Source organism: Acomys russatus, chromosome 1 (genome assembly GCF_903995435.1).
Source record: "Acomys russatus chromosome 1, mAcoRus1.1, whole genome shotgun sequence".
NCBI lineage: Eukaryota > Metazoa > Chordata > Mammalia > Rodentia > Muridae > Acomys > Acomys russatus.
The window spans coordinates 41,814,524-41,839,301 of NC_067137.1; the positions used below are offsets into that span (position 1 = coordinate 41,814,524).

Sequence of the window (24,778 nt, forward strand, 5' to 3'; positions counted from 1 at the left end):
CAAGATGACAGTCTTCAGAGAGGCTGAGGGCAGCAAGGGGCACAGAGGACCGTGTTTGCATTTTTACATTCCTCTATTTTTCACACAATTATAAACCCAGGAGTTAAAGTCTTTGACAAGTTTTAAAAACTAAAAGATTAAAAAAACAAATGCATAAATGATTGAAAGCAGCAGCTCACCTGACCTGCACTTTTTTCCCCTTTGCAGCAGCCAAAATGCTTGTATTATAAAATGATGTCACCCATTAACCCTTGGCCTTCAGCTTACCCATCATGCTTCAGGGGAAGTCCTGCCCTCTGACCTCACAGTAAAACCTTGCTGATCTCAAAGACACTAAATCACCAGCCCTGTAGAGAGAGACCTCACTGTGCTTTGATGGAAGCCAAGACCTAAACCATCAAACCTAAAATATGTGCAGGAGTCACTAACTGAAGGCAGGTACTCCTGTGAGCTGCCCACTCAGAGGAAGTGAAGGTTGCCCTCCAGGCTGTCCATGTCTGCCTTTCAAAGCTGGCTTCTCAGGTCTCAGATTATCTGTTATTACAGATTTTAAAAAAAAACAGAGTCTTCTTGTTTTTTATCATACCATGCATCAGGATTTGTGGAAGTGCCCAAGATGCACCACAGGTAAAGCATAGAATTTTGGTCACAGTGGAGGTCAGATCCTCATCTGCACACTTGGCCAGAAGAGTACACTTTGTAAAAGCGTAGATGATTAAAACATCTTCCCTCGCCCAAAATTCAAGAATCATCAACATAATATGTGTGGAGAAACCAGGCAGAGCATAGAATGGGACACTCATCTCTCACCTGCTAGAAACGCCCAAAGTCCTACCACAGTCCCCAATGCAACTGCCCAGACGGTGGGTAAAAAATGTCCTCCAGCAATAAGGCTTTCTTTCAGCCACAATTCAGAAATGCTAATAGAACAATGAGCTACAGTGGCCATCCTGAGGCTTGGAATGACCCCTGTGTCATGGAATTAAATCACAGCCCTGAATACAGAGTCACTGTGTGATATGATGTATTCTCTATGAAGACCCCCAAAGAAATAAATATCCCAACCCTCCTGGCTCAGGCTAACCTATTGATCGGAGAGAAAAGGGCATTTTTAAAAATTAACGCTGCCCAGAGGCACCATAATGCATTCGAGAAATGTCTTCAGCCGATGAACCATCAATCTGGAGAGCTGGGTTGGGGGGAAACAGTTCATTGTGAGGGGAGGGCATGGGTATTTAGACATGTCATACCTTATCATGCCAGGATCCTGCCTCCCAGGAAAGGGAGAAAGAGAAGGGAGAAGTCAGGCTTCCTTCAAGGATTACAAAAGTCCTGGGCTTCTGTAGATCCTGAAGTCCACTGTGTTCTTAACACTGGAAGCAGATAAAGCCAGAGATCAGACTTTATCTGGGAGGCCAAGGCCTCTGCATCAGCAGCTCCATGAATAACACAGGTGAGAAGGAAATCTTTTTGTATCTTGGGAAGTGCAAATGGCCCCATGTGCTGTGAGGGGAGCACAGGACACCTAGAGAGGTGCTCGCTGCAGACGGCCTTAATGGAGAGCCACAGGGGCATCCCTAGAAAGACAGACTTCCCAGGACACAGGAAAAACAGGCTGAGTTGGCTGAGATTCACAGTAACAAGATGGTAAAGGAAAAAAGAAATGGGGCAAACATAAAGTTGGTTAGGTAGAGAGAGGCAAGTAGAGTGGGTGGATATGGGCAGTTAGGGTTGAATGTGATAAAAATGCATTGTACAAAATTCTCAAAGAATTAACAAAAATGTTATTTTAAAGGGAGATAGAAGTACATGTAAATTTATGAGTGGGTTGGTAATCCCCTCCCTCCACTAGAAGTCCTGTCTAGCTAGAAAGTGGACTCTTCAGTCCATATCCCCTGCTATTAGGAGTCTTAGCTAGAGTCACCCCCACATCTTCCCAGAAGCCGAGCTTGTCTCAGAGGCACCCCCACCCTCTGTTTCTCTTCTCTGTCTTAGCTCTCTAGCCTCCTGCCTCACACTCCACAGGTCTGATCCCCACACTTACTTCCCTCCCAACTCTTTCTACCCTGTTCTCTTTCTTCATCCACTTTTGATGTCTATTCTATGTCCCCTTTTGAGTGAGATTTAAGCATCCTCCCTTGAGCCCTCCTTGGTACTTAACCCCTTTGGGTCTGTGAATTGTAGTATGGCTGTTCTGCACTATATGGCTGATATCCAATTATAAGTACATACCATGTGTGTCTTTCAGGGTCTGAGTTACCTCACTCAGGATGGTATCTTCTAGTTACATCCATTTGCCTGCAAATTTCATGATTTCCTTGTTTTGATAGCTGAGTAGTATTCCATTGTGTAAATGTACCATGGTTTGTTTATCCATTCTTTGGTTAAGGAACATCTGGATTGTTTCCAGTGTCTCACAATTATGAATAAAGCTGTTATGAACATAGTTGAGCAATTGTCCTTGTTGTATGGTGGAGCATCTTTTTGGGTATACCAGGAGTGATATAACTGGGTCTTGAGGTATAGCTATTCCCAATTTTCTGAGAAACCTCTAGATTGATTTCCACAGAGGTTGTACAAGTTTGTACTTCCCCCAGCAATGAAGGAGTGTCATCACTTGAATATTTGATCTTAGACATTCTGACAGGTGTAAGATGGAATATTTTTTACTTTTACATATACATTTATATCATTACACCTATATAAAATAAACTACATACAGCAAAAGAACCACAGAACATTCAGGAAATATATTCATGTTACATTCATAGTGTTTTGACTGTTTTTATTTGGCAACCTTAGAGAAAACATTTTCCTATCTTGGTGAGTCTAAAATTCTAAATGTAACTCAGTATCTATCATGTCTCATCTCTATCAACTTAAAACATCTATCTTGACCTAAAGACATCTTAATCCCTAAACAACTACGCTTAATTGTGAAACTCAACTATTTGGTCTTCAACCCCATCAGAGACTTCAGAAAGAGTAAAATTAATTACCTGAGTAAACAGGAAGTGTGGCTAGCAGCTTCCTAATTTAAGTAGGATAGAATCTTAGGGTCATTTTGCTTTGTGTTTATTTAATGACTAAGGACTTTGAACATTTCTTTAAGGAATTCTCAGCCATTCGAGATCTCTCTGTTAAGAATTATCTGTTTAGCTCTGTATTCCATTTTTAATTGGATTATTTTCATTGTTGGTATTTAATTTCTTTATATATTTTAGATATTAGTCCTTTGTCAAATGTAGGGTTGGTGAAGATCTTTCACCAGTCTGTTGCTGCCATTTTGTTCTACTGACAGTGTCCTTTGCCTTACAGAAGCTTTTCAGTTTCACAAGGTCCCATTTATTAATTGTTGCCCTTGAGCCTGAGCTGTTGATGTTCTGTTCAGAAAGTTGTCTTCTGTGCCAATGAGTTCAAGGCTCTTTCCCACTTTTTTTTTCTAATAGATTTAGTATATCTGGTTTTATGTTGAGGTATTTAATCTACTTGGACTTGAGTTTTATATAGAGTGATAAATATGGATCTGTTTGCATCAAATTTACCCTGCCTACAAGATGTGCTGGCATAAAGATAAAGTAGATATTGAGGGAATGTCCAAGCAATGTCTGACACAACCTGAGACCCACCCCATGGGAGAGAGCAAACTCCTGACACTAGTAACCATACTTTGCTATGCTTGCAGACTGCAGCCTAGCATAGATGTGTTCTGAGAGGCTCCACCCAGCAGCAGATAGAAACAGATTTTGAGACTCACGGGCAACCATTAGGCAGAGCATTGGGAAGCCCTGTGAAAAAATGAGGGGAAGGATAGACGGACCTGGAGGTGACAGGAGCACCACAAGAAGACCAACAGAGCCAACTAACCTGGGCCCAAGGGGCTCACAGAGACTGAAACACAAACCAAGGACCATGCATGGACTAGACCTAGGCCCCTTACACAGATGTAGCTAATGGGCAGCTTGGTCTTCATGTGGGTCCTTTAGTAAGGGGAGCAAGGGCTGTCTCTAACATGTTTTTCAATTACTTCCTCCTGGTGGGGCTGCTTGGCCTGGCCTCAGTTGAAGAGGATGTAACTTGATGTGCTGGGGGTAAGCTGGAGGGTGTCCCTTTTCTGAGGAGTAGGGGAGGTGAAGAGGGAGGGAGGATGGGACTAGGAGGAGAGGTGGGAGGGCTACAATCTGAATGTAATGTGAATAAACTTTTTTAAATAAAGAAAAAATACACGTAAATTTAAAAGAGTGAAGGTTAGAGTCTCCACGTCTTTCATCTGTTACTGGAGGGTTATGTCCTATTTTATTCTGCTAAATTCATTCTGCTAAGGCTCCATCTCCAGTGCAGAGGGGTCAAATGAGGAGGATGCAAAAGGTTAGCTGACGTCACTGTATCCATGGTGGGAGGATGAGCCCCTTGTAACAGCCTCTGCCCCATGATGGCCCTAGAACATCCCTAAGAATGTATATAACAGACATGCTATGGGCTCTCACAGTTCTTCAGGAGGGAGTATCTTGGAGAAGACCCTGACCCTCACCAGGGGTCTCTGAGACACATGGCCTCCAGCCTCCAACACAATGCTGCTCCACAGTCAGCTCAGATGGCTGTATTCACGCAGGAGAGGAAGGTCAGACAGAAGACGGAAACTGATGGCAGAACATCTTGCCTATCCCTCATACCACAACCATCAAGAGACACTGAGGGCACTGAGGCCTGCCATGAATTCTCCCCTAAGAGACACAGTACTGAGAGCTGCTCACGATAAGTGTCACCTCGACCTTGTAAGGCTGATTCTCAGGAATCAAGATGTGAAACTTTTGCTTCCTCCAGATGCCTGGCCCACTTTCTTAAGCAGGAATCCTCATCCTGTGGTTCTGGAATCCTCTGAACACACCCATCTCCGCATGTACACAAAAACAAGCTCACAGAACATTGTAGACCATACCCATGCAAGGAAATCCACCTTTGCCCTTTCATCTTTCTATCCCACTTTGAACACTGCCCAGCAAGGAGCTGACTAGCCCAGCAGTTGATGCAAAGAAGTCAGTTCTGGTTTATGAAATGTACTGGCTTCAGATAAAAGAGGAGGGCGATGAGGAAAGAGGGCAATGCCACACATGGTCCAATCTAGAGGCGCCCAGTCCTCTGAATCAGCATCTCCTCCCCATCTCCACTCCCTTACCCCTTCCTGTTCCTCTCTCTCATAATTTGCAAAGTACATGTCACATGGGCTCCCTCACCCACACTGCAGTTCCCCATGGCTGTACATGGCAGACAGGGCTGAGGAAAAACATACATGATGGGTCAGGAAAGAAGAAGCTGCAAGCACGAAGGAAGGAAGAAAGGAGGAAGCAGAAGAGAGAGTCCTATCTCTCACAGGACGTTTGGCTATAGAGGAAAATATGAAAGTGCCCTAAAATATCACTAACCAATCAAAATGAAGTGTAAGCCACATGACAGAACTTTTAAATTATCTCAGCTACATTTACAAAGCCAAAAATGTGAAATTAACTATACTTATATATTATATTTAACACTAGATATGGGTGAACTACTTGAATGTGCCATCAGTATAAAACATTAACAAGACATTTTAAGCCTCTTTCCTTGGATTTATGATAATTCAGATAAAACCAAGCAACATCTGCATAAAGACAGACTCTTTCCCTTGTGCCTCATGACTCTATAGTCTTTGCTCAGTTCTGACTGGATCAAAGATTATATTAAACTAGTGAGGTCATGTATTTCTTCTTAATCACATTGCATAGACTGTCACTCATGCCCACTGCATGGCTGTAGGTGCGTCTCTCACCACTGAGTGCTCTGTCTAGAAAGACCTCCACTGCTCACTCTTGGGGTCTTATTTTCCCCATGGTCTGTGACTGTCGAGGTAAAGTATGAAAATGAAGGTGAGTGCTCTTCCGCCTGCCCCCCTGCTTCTCAAGCCTCTCCACTTGGGGCGTGCATCCTCTCCTTCACAACCTCAATTTCAGGTATCATTGGCTCCCAGTGTGCTGACAGGGCAGCTTCACACCTAGCCCCTCAAGCTGCCTCCAAGGCAGGAGGCCTCTGGCCTTTCAGAATTTCATCTCTTCCTTCAAAGAGTGAACTCCGCACAGCATCCACCTCTACCTAATGAGAACCATTGGCAGCTGCTAAGCTGACAACCCTCTATCTCGCCTACACTCCAACAGCAACCAAAGCACTTACAGCCCATCAGATGCTCATCTGCCCTGATGGCCACCAGAGCGCAGGCTCTGAAGAGCAGAGGGGAGCCTGGGGAGAAGCCTGCTCCTTGGCATCCACATGGGGGAGTCTTTAGATACTTTGAATGTGAGAAGCAAACATAAAATGGTGGTGCCGCTCTGAGTTACGCCTCTGATAATTCACTGTGATGGTCACCCAGGGTCATCTCACTTCGGGCTATGACCTCAGTCCATGGAAGACACTTGGTGTTTACTAATTAAATGATTCTAATTAAACAGAGCAGACAGGAACCTTCATTTCTATCCTCAGCTCTGCTGATACTGTCAAAGTCAATGGCCACTGCCTGGAGATTCCCCTAAGGATTGCCTTGTATACCGGATATACAACATCAAGAAGAATCCAAACAATTTTTGACATCCAAGTTCTTCCATTTAATGGGCGAGTTTTCTTCTCTCATAGGTCAAGAGCAGGGTCATGTCTTTTACATGAACAGACTGACAGGTAGACAGACAGAGAGTCCAAACTTTCTCTTAACCAATTGACCTTAATAGCATCTCTCAGCAGGCCAGTGGCCTTAAAAAGCCAGATTTCAAAGTCTATGAAGAACGTCACAAACTACTCATGAACCATATGTACTCTGTTTATGCAGAGGTGACCAATGTTTCTCCCATTTTGTGTCCTCAGATGTGATTATATAGTCAGTATGCTTTATGTGGTAGGGCCCAGCTTGGGGTCTCAGGATCATCTTCCTGCCCACCCTTCTGGCAGAGGGCGGAGAGGGTGTGCACTGGTCCTTGCCACGTGGCTCACATGGGGTTGGTCCATCGCTGCCTCTTTTGCAGAAGGACCTGTGACCTCTGACCATCCTACGACCGTCGCAGTTCCACTTGGATGAAAATGGAGATGAAGTTCCTCTCCCAAAGCTATAATGAAAACTCCAGGTGCTTATGGAGTGCCTCCAGGCCCACACCCCATAATAAAGCAGCCACCGATGAACAGGAGAGGAGAATAGATCTTCATAGAGAAACTGTGTGATGAATTTTGGCCCTTTAATGTACCCAAGCAGGTGGTGCCAGGTGCCTCCATTAGCATCTCAGTAAGCAGCTTCTGACAGACACGAGCAGTTTGCTAGCCGAGGGCCTTACACAACCCCATATTACCCACGAGCAGTTTGCTAGCCGAGGGCCTTACACAACCGCATATTACCCAGGTTTCTGATCAATGGCTTTCACTAAAAGAGTCTGAGTGTCAGGTACCCCAAGAACATACCTTAAGAACTTCCATTGTTATTCCTGGCCATCACTATCAAAACTTGAATATATTTGCATAACCAGCCTTCCATTTTGGGTTCTTTTAGCATTGCTCGAGCTAGACATATAATGAAAGTCACCATTTAAAAGTTTACATTTATAACAACCCATCAGGCAGGATATCTCCATTGCTGCAATATTGGTTTCACCGTTAGGAGCATGCACTGCTCTTAGACAGGACTTGAGTTTTGTCCCCAGTACTCACATCACCTAGCTTATAGCTACTCTTACTCCAGCTCTAGGGGAGTCTGGTGGCTTCTACCCCACACAGATGCGGACACAACTAATATTAACAAAAATAAATTTTTTAAAAGATAAAGTCCAATGAGCTTTATTTGCATTAATCTGATCTTGATCTCTGTCTTTTTTTTTTTTTTTTTTTTTCCATAAAGTAACCAGGATGACCTTGGGCTTCTTTTGAGGAGCTGGCCCTCCTTCCATGTGGTCCTCATTCATTCAGTTCTATTTCATAAGGAAATAGTCTTTTCTTCCCAGGTACTGCCTGTAATTGGGTCAAAAGAATTAACACTAAACATGCTTCAAAAATAACAAGACCCTGGGCAGAGCTCCGCTGTGAGATGTATGGCTGCGCTCTTTGCTTAAGCCAGCAAGAGTGATCCTGGTGTGCAAGCAGCAACCCCAGCCGGTGGATCTCACCCCAGTGGTGTGTACAGTGTCCCAGGGTTTGCATTAATGTGATGGTAGCGTTCGCTCTCAAACACCAAAGGAGGAATTCCCCCACATTTGCCACCATTCCTTACCTAATATATAATCATTCCTCATTTAGTCTAGAAATAAGGGAGACTAGGGCTTCCAAAAGACTATTGATCTTCTACTGACAGGGTTCTGGGCCCATGGAGACCCCTCCTGCTTAATTGCTTTTCCAGAACGGGAGAATGTTGAAAGGCGCAGCACAACAGCAAGCTCTTCCTGTGCAAGTGGCCCTGGCCAGGTCACACAAGAAAGCGGTGGGGACTGGCACAGGGCTGGCAGGCTCTCTGCAGCCTCTAATGAGGACAGCAGAGAGGAAGCCTCACAAATACTCAGTTGGCAGAGTACTCGTCCACCACTTGTGAAGCCCTGGACCTACTCCCTAGCCTGCAACCCTAGAACATGGGTGGTAGAAACAAAAGAATCAGGAGTTCAAGGCTAGCCTGGGCTACCCAGCAAGTCAGAGGCAAGACTGTCTCAGAAACAAAACAAAGAAAAGAAAGAAAGAAAAAAAGAGATCAATCTAGTATTTGTCAGAAAGACAAATATTGTATGTTTTATTTCCTATGAATCCTAGATTTCATACACACATACACACACACACACACACACACACACACACACACACTACAACATGAAAGTCGAGTTATGGGGAGGGAACTAGCAGTGGGGGACAGGCAGAGAGCAGAGACTGAACTTTCTGCCAAAGTTCATGATATCTGTATGAGGTTCATCACTACGCCTGCTGAATAAACAGCCACCACAAGTTTGAAATGTTGTATAGATGGATTGCAAAACAATCTTTTACTTTTAATACACAGGAAGTGAGATTATCACCTAAAATCCGGAGAAAAAAATAAAACAAAAAAAAATCAAATTGGCCTCCCTAGCTGTGTATAACTAAAGAGAGCTGGGGAGCAGACAGTGGCCTCCTGGTGAGCAGGCTGAGTGCCTAGCCTGGTGAAACACTGTAAAACAGCACAGGCTCCCTAAGGTGAGGTCTCAGCCAGCCTTGGGGGTTGTGTGGGTTTTCATCAGCTGAAGGAAGGACCAACCACCTTTCTGGAAGCAGTGACTTAGCAAGGTAACACATTCCTGGAACAAGAAGTCAGCTATACACCTCAAGTCACCTAAGAAGTGCCCTGCTTTCTCTGAGGGGAACCCTGGCTGCTACCCTCACTGTGCCGATGGCAGGTACTCTCATCTCATCACGAGACATCATCAAGAAGCTGCACTCCAGCTGGCAGGGCTCGCTCTCTCCTGTGCTGTTCATAATCACCTTCAGCATCGTTAGCTTGCAGTGTCTCTCAGCCTCTGGGCTAATTTATCACTCATTCCACACATTTGCCCTAAAGATAACAAGAGGACTCCCTGCTGTTGGCTGAGAGTGGGTAGTCAAGAGACACAGAATGCTTCTTCGCTGACCACTATTGCTATGAGCCCATCAAAACCGAGATCTGTCATCTTCATGAATGTTTATGAGAAAAGAAAGAAAAGCCAAAGCAAATGTAGACACTGTGTTTGCAAGTTAAAGACAGGCACAGCGACATGGGAGGAAAGCCAATTCCACGCAGCTCTTGAATGTCATTATATATATTTTACAATGGGCTCAGGGTAGCAAAACCAGTGGCAAGGGGGCATAATACTCATAATCATTAGCTTAAGATCAGACAAGCTAAGGCTTGAATCTGAAGATTTTTAAGCAATGTATATGAAGAATTTCCACATCATTTGTGGGTGTCTTGCATGCATGCGTGCACATAATTTCTTCAGAAGCAATAATCATTGACAATAAAATGCCAAGTGGGACTTAGGAAGCACAGGATAATACACCTACACAGAAACGTCTCAACATATGGACTAGCAAAACAGCAGCTGTGGACAGGCTTTTAATAGACCTAAAATCCTGCAGGAAGTTCCTAACATAAACAAGCTTACATTAAACCACTCTTCCCTAAAGAATCTCACAAAACTCACCATCCTGTGGAAAGGGTGGGTAAAAGTAAAGTTAGAAACACCAGTCAGAAGTTTGACAAAATAATTCATAAGGAATAGTGAGCATGGAGCTGGAGCAACAGCTCAAGAGTTCATGCTCTTGCAGAAGACCCGAGTTCAGGTCTCAGCACCCACATCCAGTGGCTCCAGTTCCAAGGCATCTAATGCTTCCAAGGATATCTGCACAGACATGGTGCACATAACCACACAGAGACACATATACATAAAATACTTAAATACTTAACAATAAACAACTGAAAATATTTCTCAGTTGCAAAGCATTTGTCTGGCATGCTTTGGGGCCCTGTATTCAATTCCTATGCCAGAAGTGTTCTCAAACAAAGGACCAAAAAAGTGACAGACACCATGCCAACTAGGAATGAAAATGGCTCCTGGGCATCATGTAAACACTGCAGACCTATCTTATGGGTAGATTTTCTCATTTGATCCTAATGAAGGCCTGAGACATGTACCCTATAAGTGCCTCAACTTAGGTAAGAATTATCCTTAAAGTATGGAAAATCACCTCCTGTATTTAGCCCCACAGCGTCCACTTTGTGCCATGGAAGACAGCCGCTCTCTACCAAGCCCAGATGAGATATTCTCATCCCTACACTTTTGGTAATGTGCGGTTTTCACATGCTCACAGGGAGAACAAAATATGAGAACAGAAGACGAGCGGCCACTGTGCTATCTTGTGCTAACCACAACCCACATGGCCAGAACACTTGAGATGTGTCAGACTTGTCCCATTCCACCTAAACATCAACTCATTTGGCTAGGATGGCCCTCTGAGTCAGGACCTTCTCACCCAATTTCTTCCCAAAGCCAGGGGCTAGCACAGCTAGACTCACAGCTAAGAAGCCTGGTCCAGGTCTGCTTTCTGCCAATCCCACCAGGGTCTCAGGATAGGATCCATTCAAAGGATAGAACTATTTCTGTCCTCTCCCATGAGGGAATGTTGTCTTTCACTCCTTGTCATAGTCAGGGTTTCCATTGCTGTGATGAAACACCATGGCCAAAAAGCAAGTTGAGGACAAAGGAGTTTATTTGGCTTATGCTTCCACTTTGTAGTCCAGCAATGAAGGAAGCCTAGACAGGAACTCAAGCAGGGCAGGAACCCGGAGGCAGGAGCTAATGCAGAGACCACAGAGTAGTACTGCTTACTGGCTTGCTCCCCATGGCTTGCTCAGCCTGCTTTCTTATAGAACCCAGGACCACCAGCCTAAATGGCACCAACCACAATGGGCTGGGCCCTCGCCATCAATCACTAATTAAGAAAATGCCTTACAGGCTTGCCTATAACCTGATCTTATGGAGGCATTTCCTCCGTTGAGATTCCTTCCCCTCAGGTGTCTTTAGCTTGTGTCAAGTTGACATAAAACTACCCAACAGAGATCCGAAAGACCCCTACACCCAATATTTCCATAGTGTCCAACTGCTGGACAGAGAGTAAGCTCAGCAAGTTTCTCTCTTTAGATTATCTTTACAAACAGGTCCTGCAAGCACACTGAGTCTTCTTCTCCCAGAATGAATTATATGAAAACCATCATGTCAGGGGACCTGGTGGCACTCAGAGGAAGGACAGCAGGTTACCAAGAAGAGACTTGATACCCTATGAGCATATACAGGGGGAGGTAATCCCCCTCAGGAACAGTCATAGGGGAGGGGAATAAGGGGAAAATGGGAGGGAGGGAAGAATGGGAGGATACAAGGGATGGGATAACCATTGAGATGGAACAAGAATAAATTAATAAAAAAAAAAGAGAAAAGAAAAAAAAAAAGAAAATCATCATGCCTACCGTCCCTGGGTGACAAGGCCAGAGGGATTATGTTTCAAATGGTATACTTTTACAAACCATTGACACAGTAAGCATATACCCTTTTTAAAGATTGTTTTAATTTCAGAGGAAAAAAAAGAGTCCATTACTTGAAAAGAATATCCTCTTTGTCGCTTTCAGCTCCTCCTTTGGGTTCACTAACTCAGCTGTGTGGTTTGTAAGGTCTTCAAAACCTTTTATACTTGACTGACTTTCAATGAATCCTAAATACAAAGACTTTTTGGTGGGGTTTCCATGGATACAGAACAAAGCTTCCCTCCATTCGTAGGATAAGAGGCAGAGCCATGAGTTTCTCCTGCACTGAAAATGAGAGAGAAAAGACAGGGTAGCTCTGCTCGCTCCCATATGGTGACCTCTGGCCACAGGTGCCTAGTAAGTTTTAGTGCTTCCGTCTTTTCTCAGTAGCTGCACTGAAAGGAGAGGAGAGGAGAGAAGTGGGAAAGAGGGAGGTGCACTTACCTTGTCCTGATTCAGGCAGAGACTGTGCCAGCAGGAACAGGGAGCTGAGTGGTGTGTGAGAGAAGCAGCTCACAGCCAGGGCCCCCTCACTGCCAGGAGCTGATCCTACCATGACCTGAACTGTTCACCCTCCCCTGGAAAGCCAGGATGCAGTGATTCTCAAATGCTACGGAGCTAGACAAGTCACATTATCCCTACTGATGTTGCAAGCTGTGCCCTACTCTGAGTTCCTCCGTAACATGGAAAGCACGGCTTTTTCTCTTTGTTTTGACAGAGGGGGATGGCTGCAGCCTGAATAGGACTGCAGATACCAACACAGGCCACATGCAACAGAATAATGGCTCACTCCTGGGAGAAGAAAGAGTGCTGCCCTATAAACAGATCTGGAAAACTGAGACTGTAGGAGCACATGGGCTATTAAAATTATCTTAGGAAACTAGGACCGATAACTTACCCAGTCAGTACACCAGACTTTGGGAAAGGTGCCATTCCCTTGTCTAGACCCCATAAAGTAATAGACAGTATTGTGAAGGCAATGGCCCCACATCAACTTATCATCTGATATTTGGTGATATGCCAAGGGCTGATGGACAGGGGGCTCCTGTCTGTCCCTAGGGCTTCAGCTTGGCTTGGTCACTGGCTATTGACACAGCCTACTTCTGAATGTCCACCTACTTGCCCATCTGGACCTGAACCTACTGTTCCTTGATATACACTTGGTTCAATTCATCTGTTCCCTATCACTGTCTCCATCTTCCCTCTGAGAATAAAACTTATCAACACACATTCTGTTAACATCTCTACTAACCAACCTCTGAAATCCTGTGAACTCCAGGGCAGGTCTACTTTCATTCATGTAAACCACACATATGCAGATATATAAGCAGATTTACTGTGTGCTGTATGATATGTGATATTAGCATTAGTATTAGTAATTTAGATTTGAATAAAAAGCCAGAGGTAGTGGCTCATGCCTTTAGCTCAAGCACATGGGAAGCAGAAGTATGCAGATCTCTGTGATCTTAAGGCTAGCCTCATCTACATAGTAGGTTCTAGGTATAGTAAGGCTACATAGTAAGGCCTGTCTTAAAAAAAAAAAAAAAAAGACTGAAATAAAAGGACCTCCACTTTCCTGGGCCAGATCCCAAAAGTAGAAGAAATTACCTGGTGCATTGTAGACACTGAAAGGGTTGAAACTTGAGAATTTTTTATGTAATGAATTCTGGCATTGTGGAAAGACATATATCTATTTGTCTATGTTTGTGGCTTAGCATGGCCACAGGAACTTATTTTTTCACTTAAGCCTTCTGGTCCCAAAACATGTCTGCACTTGAATGTGTTTCATCCTACAAATAGGCCTTCTGCATAGACCAGGGGTTCTGACTCCCCAATACCAGCCTAAGCCTGACACACAGCAAGCATTTCATGGCAATAGTGCAAACAAACCACGTGAAAAATGTGCATTTGGTGTGGATGAGAAACTAGTAGGGTTTTTTTTTTAATAAGCAAACTATGTGTTAGATCATTTAAATCAAACTCAGGAGTGAGAGCTGTTTTATCAGAATGCACAACCATGGCAAGAGTGCCATCCTCACAGCTGCTTTCCTAAACCAGTATTTTGAGGGCTCAGGGACCCAACAGGTAAGTGTTCAAAGGCATCCACACTCACACATGTGCAGAGTTCGGGGGTCAGGGAAATTAAAGCTCAACTGTGGGTGAGCTTCTGCCTAGTCAGAAAAGCCAATGAAAGGTACCGTCAGTGAACTAAAGAATGTTTTCTCTGCTGAATGCTGGGGTAGAACTGACAGGAGCACAGCTCATCCTGTAGAAGCAACTGAGAAAAACACATCAAAGAGAAAGACAACAACATCAAACATAGCTGGGACTTGGGGAAGAGAATCAGTTTGTTTTCCTATCGCACCATATTGGATAGCAGAGGAGAGTGACATCATTATTTTATTATTTATAACTGCTGGGACTTAGCCATATGAGACTTGGCGGAGCTATCCGGATGACAGGCCACTTATTTTATGCTTCTATCATTAGTCACTCCTGCAGCCAAAAACCAAAGCTATGGGAAGGCAGAATCCAAGCCCATGGCTGCTGTGAGCATGGAAAACTTCCTGCTAGATGTTACATTTCATGTGTACCAAACACCCACATCATAGTGTGAAAGTGGGCAAGAGTACTGGACATCTTCTGGTTCTACCCCTCATGCTCCAGATGGCAAGAGAGCTGCTGATATGGGGGCTATAAGCCTCTGATCCTGTCCCCATTACCCCCGCCCCAGTGCATGACTTCAGGAAAGTAATCCAAATGCTTCTGATGGGTTTCTTCATTTAAGTCTCTCCGTCCTCACGCTCACCCTCACCCTCACCCTGCTCCTCACTATCACAAACCCAGCCTGTGATGATTGATCCAGATTCAGTTTGACTGAATCTGGGACCAACTAAGGACACACACATGCAGATCTGTGGGGATATTTCTTGGAAGAATTAACTGAAATGGAAAGTCCCTCCTCTAGAATGGGTGAACCTTCTGTCCGAGACCCACATATAAAGAGATCTGAGGAACAGAAATGGTGCTTTTGCCTACAAGCCTTTGCTCCTTGCTTGTGAATGGAATGCATCTACTCTGGGGCAGCTGCTAAGGGTGATGATATCAGATATCCATCCTTTGCTGATACAGAATTCACCTGCTTCAGCCTTCCACTATGGTCTGCAGCTCCCCCAGGATTCCTCCAAAGCTTTAAGCACCAAATTGGAACTCCTGAGACATCCAGCTAGGTGGAGTGAACAGCTACTGTGCTCCCAGCCTTTCTAGCAAACAGATAACCATTGTTGGACTATCCAGCAAAAACTGTGTACCCCAATCAAATCCAACCCCTTTGTAATCTGCATTTATCCTGTAAGTTCTGCTCCCCCTGCAGAATCCTGACTAGTACAGGGACCCTTCTGAATGCATGGTAAGACACAGGCACTGTGCTGCCTGCTCTGCAAACCGTACAGCCTCAGGAAGATGGGCTGAGTCATTCAGCTCCACCTAAGTTTGGAACATGGGCTGGATGCCGAAACATGGCACAACTTGAGTTCACAGAGGGCTGAACTAGCAAGCCTGCTACGCAACCACTGACCACATGGCTCCATAATTAAAGTGAATTGTGCTGTTGATGTAAAATATATAGCATATTTGAAGGTCTAGTACAGAGTGGAGCAGAGGGGAATCACCTATATTTTTATTCTGCCTGCACATCCAAGTAATATTTTGGCCTGTGGAGTTTAAGAAAGTATATTATTAAAATTGACTTATCTGTTTCATTCTTATCATGATTGCTGGACATTTGAATGCATGTTGCCCACTCAGATTCTCTTCCTTTTGGACATTGATTTGTTAATGTTCCCAATCTTAAAATCTCGGTCATCATCTCATGTTACTCTTGGGAAGTCATGGAATCCTTAGGAGGTGTGACCAAAAGTGAGAACAGTGCAGTGTGTTATTAGTTGTGGGGGGGGGAACATTGTAACCCCTGAGCTTTCCTTCCTCTCTATTTCCTGAGATGTGTAACCACACTCCCATGCATTCTCCCATAATGCACCATGATGCCACAGGATCAAAAAAAAAAAAAAAATAGAATCAAACCACACACTGAATACTCTGAAACTGTGAGCCATAATAACTTTCCCCATTTCAATGGCTTAGCTCAGGTGTCTTACTGCTGCTGCAGCAGGTGACCAGCACACATACCCCACCTCCCAGCCCTGCTCCTTCTCCTCTCAGTGCCACAGGACAAGAAAAGTCAGGAAGAGCGCATGACTGTCAGCAGTCAAAGCTGTACCAGATGCATTGTGGGTGGAGCCTTACCTAGTACTGAGACCCCTCTATTACATAAGACCCTCAGTGGATTTTAGGAAGTTGAAGGCAATGGGGGAAAAGAGACGGGGGGGGGGGGGAATGGTGAGCATATCTAATGGGCATACTTACCCACCTACGTGCCTGTCAGAGCGTGAACTGCCGCCTAGACTTTTCCTTGTGAGAATGGCATGGTGGACGCTGAGCTGCTTAGACTTGGTTTGCTCTTCTCTTTGTCCTTCTTGTCTGACATTTCTAGACATCATAATGGTGAGGAGGAAGAGAGAGAGAGAGAGAGGGAGAGAGAGAGAGAGAGAAGTGTGTGTGGGTATGTGGACTGTGTATAGTGTGTGTATGTATGTATTATGTGTGTGTGGTGTGCATATGTGGGTGGTGTGGAGGTGTGTATGTGGGATGTGTGTATGTGTGCGTGTGTGGTGTGTGTGTGTATGGTATGTATTTATGTGTGGTGTGTGTGTGGTATGTGTGCATGTGCATATGTGTGTGGTGAGGTATGTGTGTGTATGTACATATGTGTGTGGTGTATGTGGTATTTGTGTTTGTGTGCATGGTATATTGTGATATGTGATGTTTACGGTGGGTATGCTATGTATGTATGTGTATATTTGGTGTGTGTGGTATGTGTATGTATCTGTGTTGTGTGTATGGTATGTGTGCTGTATGTGTGTGTTTGCTGTGTATGGTATGTATGTGGTGTGAGGTGTGTGTGCGTGTGGTATGTGTAGTGTGTATGCAGTGTATGTGTATACGTGTGTGGTGTACGAGGTGTGTGTGTATGTGTGATGTGTGTATGTGTGGGATGTAGTGTGTGTTTATATGTATGTTCGTGTGTGGTGTGTGTATGTGGGATGTGTGTATGTGTGGGATGTAGTGTGTGTTTATATGTATGTTCGTGTGTGGTGTGTGTATGTGGGATGTGTGTATGTGTGGGATGTAGTGTGTGTTTATATGTATGTTCGTGTGTGGTGTGTGTATGTGGGATGTGTGTATGTGTGGGATGTAGTGTGTGTATATATGTATGTTCGTGTGTGGTGTGTGTATGTGTGGTGTGTGTATGTGTGGTGTTTCAGAATATGAACAATAGCAACTATAAGTCTAATGCATCACTGGATGGATACTGTTTAATTTTTGCCTGCAGCCATGTGCTACAGCGTTAGTGGAAATCTTAAGTGACACATGCTTGAACAACTCAGTGTCAGAGTTATCAATATTTAAATCAGCCAAGCACAGTCATAATCCCAAATTCCACCTAGGAACCCACTACAAGTTATTCTCCTGTGTTTTTCCTAAGGTGTCATCCTGTCTCTCCAGAACCATACAACCAGCACTGAGGAGACAAATGTCAACCAAACTCAGGGTCAGGAAGCTTTTTCCTTCCCACACTGCCTTGATTGTCCTTGTCTGTCTATCCTGTCTCAATTTGGCATGGCAATCTTGTCCACTTCCAACAAAAAAAATTACTTTTCAAGGAAAATTCTATCATATTCTATAAAATATTAAGTTAGAATATACAAGTGGATGCTTGTAAAATGTCAGTTTCTTTAAGGGTTTTGGGTCTTGTCCGGCATGGTAAGAGGACTGCATGTTCAAGGCCAGGATGGGAAACTTAGTGAAACTCTATCTCAAACTTCACCTGGTTGGGAAGCAAGGCAGAGCCAAGGACCCGCAGCCTCGGCTGATGATGACAGAAGAGCAGACAGGAGTGTGAGCCCAAGACGCACACTGAGAATCTTAAACCAGTTTTGCATGGTGAACTGACCACTTCACTCCAGTTGCTCTGAAACTCTCTCCCTGTCTCAGCCCTTTCCTTAGTCTTACTCTACCCCCTCCCCTGATCCCGGTTCCAGGTTTTAAATGTGCTAAGACACTGTGGCCTCTATTGTAAATGAACTTAGTTCGTTTACAATAGAGTAACCTTCTTGAGTTTCCCCCTGGTCTCCTTCTCCGTACTTGGACCTCTCCGGAACTAAGGCCCAGTAGGACACAATAGTTCTTAATTTTTAAATTCAATACCCACTAAATTAAAATTACTCTTCACTTCAGTATGTGCTGCATTTCATTAGACTTATTCAAAAAAGTTGCCATTATTACAAACTTGAGATGAAAACTTGAAGACAAGCAAGTTGTCTAACTCCATGACCCATGGGACTTCACACAAGCCCCTGTCGCCCCACACCCGACCCCATGACCTTAAGGCACAATGATAACTGTGAACTCTGTGGTATCTTGAGTTTGTCTCCAAGCCAGCAGAGGGAAGGGAAAGGTTCTGGTCAACGTGATCAACTAGTGTTGGGGAACACTCACACCAAGTTGTTGCCCTAGTACTCTTCCTTCCTCGGGCTCATGCTAGTCTCCATCACATGACAACTCGAGAGGGGTCACTGACAAGAGCAGTCCTGAAATGGAGCTAGCTCAGAGAAAACAGCTCTCAGCCAGAGACGTAACGGTTAATCAGACAGCCATAGGGTTGAAGTAACGGTTAACCAGACAGCCAGAGGGTAGAAGTGGTTTTCCGTGGTTACTAACCTCCCCTTGAAGATGCTAAAGTGCAGTCTAACACTGGGAAACGAATGCAGTAAGGTTAAAGCTTAGACTCTAACTAATACAGATGAAGAACTGACATGACCATCCTTAAGGAGGCCTTCAGTCCTAAAAGCTGTGTTTCAGGACCAACAAGATGGCTCAGTGAGTAAAAAGGCTTGCCACCAAGACTGACGACCTGATTTGACTCCAGGGACCACACAGTGAAAGGAGAAAACTGATTCCTGCAGGTTGTTCTCTGACATGCACATAAATAAGTGTAAATATTTTTTAAAGATATCATCTAAAAGGTGTGCTTCCCCTAAAGCACACCAAAGAGTGATAAACTGCACCCTGCCCCCTGCACTCCGTTTTCTCACCCACAATTCTGCCTGATTTCCTGAAGGCCACTGTGGCACCAGGGACCCCAGGCCATGCTGGTACTAGGGATCCAAGAGGCAAAGTTAGCACCCAAAACCCCACCCAGGCCACAAAAAACCCCAGGGAAGACACCTAACTAAACCTGAAGACTCAGTAGTAGACCAGGACCCCAGGGTATCAGGAAAGAAGAGAGAGAAAAAACAGAAGCCAGGTTCAGAGGCATTCAAAACCATCCATCTAACAAAGATAAACTCAGAAATCAGAACGTAAACCTAATAACCACAAAGCCCAAAAGGCTAAAGACCAGTGTAAGAACATAATCAACAACAGCCAGGGTAATATGGCACCTACACACTCATAAAAAGTGAACAACTTTCCGCTCAATGACCATTGACTGGGGTCAGGAAAGAATAAAGAAAGAAATTAACATCTTCCTAAAATTCAATGAAAATGAAGACACAACATACCCAAACTTATGGGACATAATGAAAGCAGTGCTAAGAGGAAAGTCCATAGCACTAAGTGCCTTCATAAAGAAACTAGTGAGTTAAACATAGTTCAACAGAATGTTTATATATTTTAACTGACTGTATAATCTCATAATCTACATTGATACATTTTGTTGTCACCACCATATATGTTTTGCTCAGAAATAAAAGTTTCTCATGCTTTGAAAAAAAAAAAAAAAGAAATTAGTGAGATCTCACCCTTAGGACTTAACAGCACATCTGAAAACTCTAGAACAAAAAGAAACAAACACACTCAAGAAGAGTAAATGGCAGAAAATAATCAAACTCAGGGCTTAAGTCATTAAAATAGAAAGAGAATACGTGGTTCTTTGTGAAAATCAACAAGATATACAACCTCTAGCCAAACTAAATAACAGGCAGAGAGACACTATCAGAAAAGAAAAGGGGTCATAGAAATCCAAATAATCATTAGGTCTTACTTCAAAAGCCTCTATGCCACAAAATTGCAAAAATCTAAATGAAATGGACGATCTTCTTGATAGATACCACTTATTAAGTTAAATTAAGACCAGGTAAACAAATAAGCCTATAACCCCTAAGAAAATACAAGCACTCGTTAAATGCCTCCCAACTAAAAAAAAAGTTCAAGGTCAGAGGGCTTTGGTGCAGAATTCTACCAGACTTTCAAAGAAAATCTAATACTAATACTCCTCAAATTATTCCACAAAATAGAAACTGAAGAACTGAAGGAAGCCTACCAAATTTATTTTATGAAGCTCTAGTCACCCTGAAACCTAAACTACACAAAGCCTCAGCAAAGAGAGAATTTCAGACCAATTCCCTTGTAAACACTGATATAAAAATACTCAGTAAACTACTCACAAACCAAATCCAAGAGCACGTCAAAAACATCATCCACCATGATCAAGTAGGCTTCATCCCAGGGATGCAGGAATAGTTCTACATAGGAAAATCCATCAATGTAATTCACAATATAAACAAAGCAAAAGAAAAAAATTATCATCTCACTACATGTTGAAAAAGCCTTTGAAAAAAGTTAACACCCTATCATGTTAAAAGTCTTGGAGAGATCAGGGATACAATACCTAAACAGAATAAAGGCAATATATAGCAAGCCAATAGCCAACACACCAAACCAAATGAAGAGAAACTTAAAGCAAGTGCACTAAAACCAGGGACAAGTGTGCCCACTCCCTCTGTATCTTCTTATTAGATGCTAAAAACACCTTTAACAAAATCCAACACCCTTTCATGATAAAAGTCTCAGAGACCTACCCCTAAAGGCATTGCAGGTGTGACTGCTATGTTACATGTGCATCAGCAGGTGGCAGAGAGGAGAGAGGCTGTGTCTACACTCAGTGTTCTGACCTGTGAACATCTGACTGACTAAGTACCCTAATATTCCCTGAAAAAAAATGAGCCCGAGAAGACCCAACAGTCCGGCACCAGTCCTGTGCTGTACAGGCCTCAATGGATCCCAGGATCAGGAGCAAACAGGAAACCAGACGAACACTGCCTGGGACTGAGGGCAGGAGTGAGCCCCAGACCAGCCTCACATGGGGCCACTCCAGCGGACCAAGTGAAATGGCTACCAGTCAGGATCCGTGAAGGCTTCAGGAACAGGGAAGTAGACTGTGCCTGATGCCATAATGCACAAGTGGACATATGACTCCTGAGACCACTCCTGAGATGGTCAGACACTCCGACACCCTGGGTGCCTCTAAAAGGAACAAGTAATTGTGGAGAAATGAAAGAGAAACAGAAGGATGTGGGCCCAATAAAGAGAGGCAGAACTGAAGACTCAGGGTAGTGATGAACAGCCTGATGTGAGTAGCCAGTGGTGCCACCTGGGACCATGGTGGGGTCTGTTGCCACCCAGAGACAAGTTGATGCCTAAGGGTACAGAACTGGCCCTACCACTCACCTGGACATTATGGGAGAGCTGGTCATTGGGACATGAGAGCAGGAGAGCTGACCCTGCCCCTAGCTAGCTGCAGTACTTGGGAAAGCTGTCTTGCACATTGTAAGAGTTGCAGGTGAGCCATCCCCCAAGGAGATAAGCATGGGAGAGCTGTCCCTACCACTCATCTCCTATGGGGTGGCATGGACAAGGGAAAGATATCCTCCTCCCTGCTTCCTTCACCACCTGCAGCAGTCATGAGACCTGGCCCTGGGAGCATGAGACAGGAGAGCTGTCCCTGACCTCACCAGTTGCAGCAACAGGTAGAGCAGGCCCTGCACCTCACCTGGGCAACACAGTAGAGCTGGCCTTCAATGTGGGGATTTCCTTCAATGTGGGGATTTCTGGCAAGCTGGCCCAGAATGGCTAAGATGAAAAACTGAAGTGACAGCTCATGCTGGCGAGGACGTGGAGCAAAGGAACACCTCTCCATTGATGGTGGGAGTGAAAACTTTTACAGCCACTGTGGAAGTCAATTTGGTGCCTTCTCAGAAAATTGGGAATAGTTCTACCTCAAGACCCAGCTGTACCACTCTTGGGCCTATATCCAAAAGATGTTCCACCATACCACTAGGACACTTGCTCAACTATGTTCAAAGTAGCTTTATTAATAATAGTCAGAAACTGGAAATAACATATATATTCCTCATCTAAAGAATAGACCAAGAAAATGCAGTCCCTTTCCAAAATGGAGTATTACTCAACTATTTTAATAACAATAACATCATGCAATTTGCAGGCAAATGGATGAACCCAAAAAAAAAAAAAAAAAAAAGAACATCCTAAGTGAGGTAACCCAAAGTCAGAAATACAAACATGGTAAGTACTCACTTATATTGGTCATAAAGAACAGGATAACCATGCTACTATCCATCCAAAGAAGCTAAGTAACAAGAAGGGCCCAAGGGGAACACTTTAATCTCAGAGAAGGGGAAATAGATTAGACATTGGGAGTAGATATGGAGGAAGGGAACTGGGTGAGAGAGGGGGTGGTGATGGGAACAAGAAATTTCAGGTGGGGAGGATGGGGTGAGAGAGTACTGAGTCAGACAACTAGATTCAGGGGAGCATCTCTGGGACAAGGTAGAAACAGGACAAGGGAAACTCCCAGGAATCTATGAGCATGGCCCTGAGACTCCTAGCAATAACGGTTAAGAAGCCTGAGGTAGCCACCTCCTGTAGCCAGGTGGGATTTCCAGTGGAAGGAGGGGGACATCAACTCACTCATAAAACCTTCTATCCAAAACTGTCTTGCCTACAAGAAGTGTAGGGATTAAGATGGAGCAGAGATTGAGAGAATGGCAAACCCAACTTCAGACCCACCCCATGGGACAGAGCCAACCCCTGTCATTAGTAATGATACTCTGCATTGCTTGCAGACATGAGCCTGGCATAATTGTCTTCTGAGAGGCTTTACCCAGCAGCTGATGGAAGAAGATGCACAGTCCCACAGCCAAACAATAGGCTGAGATGAAGTTTTGTGGAAGAGTGGGGAGAAGGATGAAGGGAGCCAGAGGGGTCAAGGACACCAAAGAAGACCTACAGAATCAATTATCCTGGGCCCAGAGGTGCTTATAGAGACTGAGACACCAACCAGAGAGCATGCATAGGATCGACCTAGGCCCTTTGCATGTATGTAATCATTGTGCAACTGGGTCTTCATGTGGGACTCCTAATGCAGGAACAGGGGCTGTCTCTGACTCCCTTGCCTGCCTTTGGATCCCTTCCTCCTAGCTGGGCTGCTTCATCAGCCTCCATATAGCACAAGATGAACCTAGTCTGGTACAACTTGATATGCCAAGGCTAGTTGATATCTATGGGAGGTCTCTGCCTTTTCTAAGGAGAAAAGGAGGGGTAGATGGGAGGAGAGGAGATAAGAAGGGAGGGTTGGGAGGAGAGGAAGGAGGGTAACCTGTGATCAGGATATAAAGTAAATAAATAACAAGTAATTTTTAAAAGCTGTGTTTCCATATTTATTCTACAGTGAAAAAAATCAAAATCGCTGGGTGTGATGGTGCACATCTGTATTAGTAGTACTCAGGGAAGCAGGGGTGTCATGGACCGGCTCAGTCGGGGATAGATTCCTGGAACGGGGGTTCTTGAAGCATTGGTGAACAGAAGATATAGTGGTGACAAATAGAGGTGACTCAAGTTTGAGTTTTTAATCTGAGTGTATTTTTTAAGTAAGAAGTCTAGGATTTTATACAATTTTTTTAAACAGGGAGGGTTTGTGGTGGTTACAGCTCCCATGGAGTAGGTTCAAGGGAGTTAGTGAGTAATTGAGCATACACAGTGCAGGTGCAGATAGTGTTGTACAACTTTGAAAGTAACACAGGGGCAGGTGGATCTCTGTGAGTTCTAGGCCAGCCTGGTCTACAAAGCAAGTCCAAGACAGACAAAGCTACCTAGAGAAACCCTGTAAATTAATTAATTAATTAATTACTCTTGTTTACCACAAAAGCCAAATGCAGTAACCACCTTAGCATCTAAATAAAATAATCTGCTTGTTTTCTCTAGTTAACTAACAAAACAGTTTCTCTAGTGAGATGATCTCAAAGTGAGATGATGATGGCAAAGCTCACATGTTTTTTGGTTTTTTTTTTTTATTAATTTATTCTTGTTACATCTCAATGTTTATCCCATCCCTTGTATCCTCCCATTCCTCCCCCCCCCCCGTTTTCCCATTATTCCCCTCCCCTATGACTGTTCCTGAGGGGGATTACCTCCCCCTGTATATTCTCATAGGGTATCAAGTCTCTTCTTGGCTACCTGCTGTCCTTCCTCTGAGTTCCACCAGGTCTCCCCCTCCAGGGGACATGGTCAAATGTGAGGCACCATAGTACGGCTCACATGTTTTGTATCTTCCATGTGTCTGGCACTAAGTGCTTTCTGATAAGTCATTATCATTAGCCTCATTTTGGGATGAAGTGAGATACTAGCTAGCTCAAATATGTAATGAGTGCAGAAACTGAGCAAGTACAATCTGACTTGAGAGTTCATTCTTTTAAGCATCACACTCAACCATCTACTCCTAACACA

At 44.1% G+C, this 24,778-nt stretch overlaps 1 non-coding gene across 1 annotated transcript; it reads left to right on the forward strand.

The window, feature by feature from the left end:
- The first annotated feature begins 21,049 nt into the window (after positions 1-21,049).
- On the forward strand, positions 21,050-21,182 carry LOC127197410 (small nucleolar RNA SNORA17). Its single transcript, XR_007831670.1, has one exon. It is a non-coding gene; the product is annotated as a small nucleolar RNA SNORA17 (small nucleolar RNA).
- Positions 21,183-24,778: the final 3,596 nt, after the last annotated feature.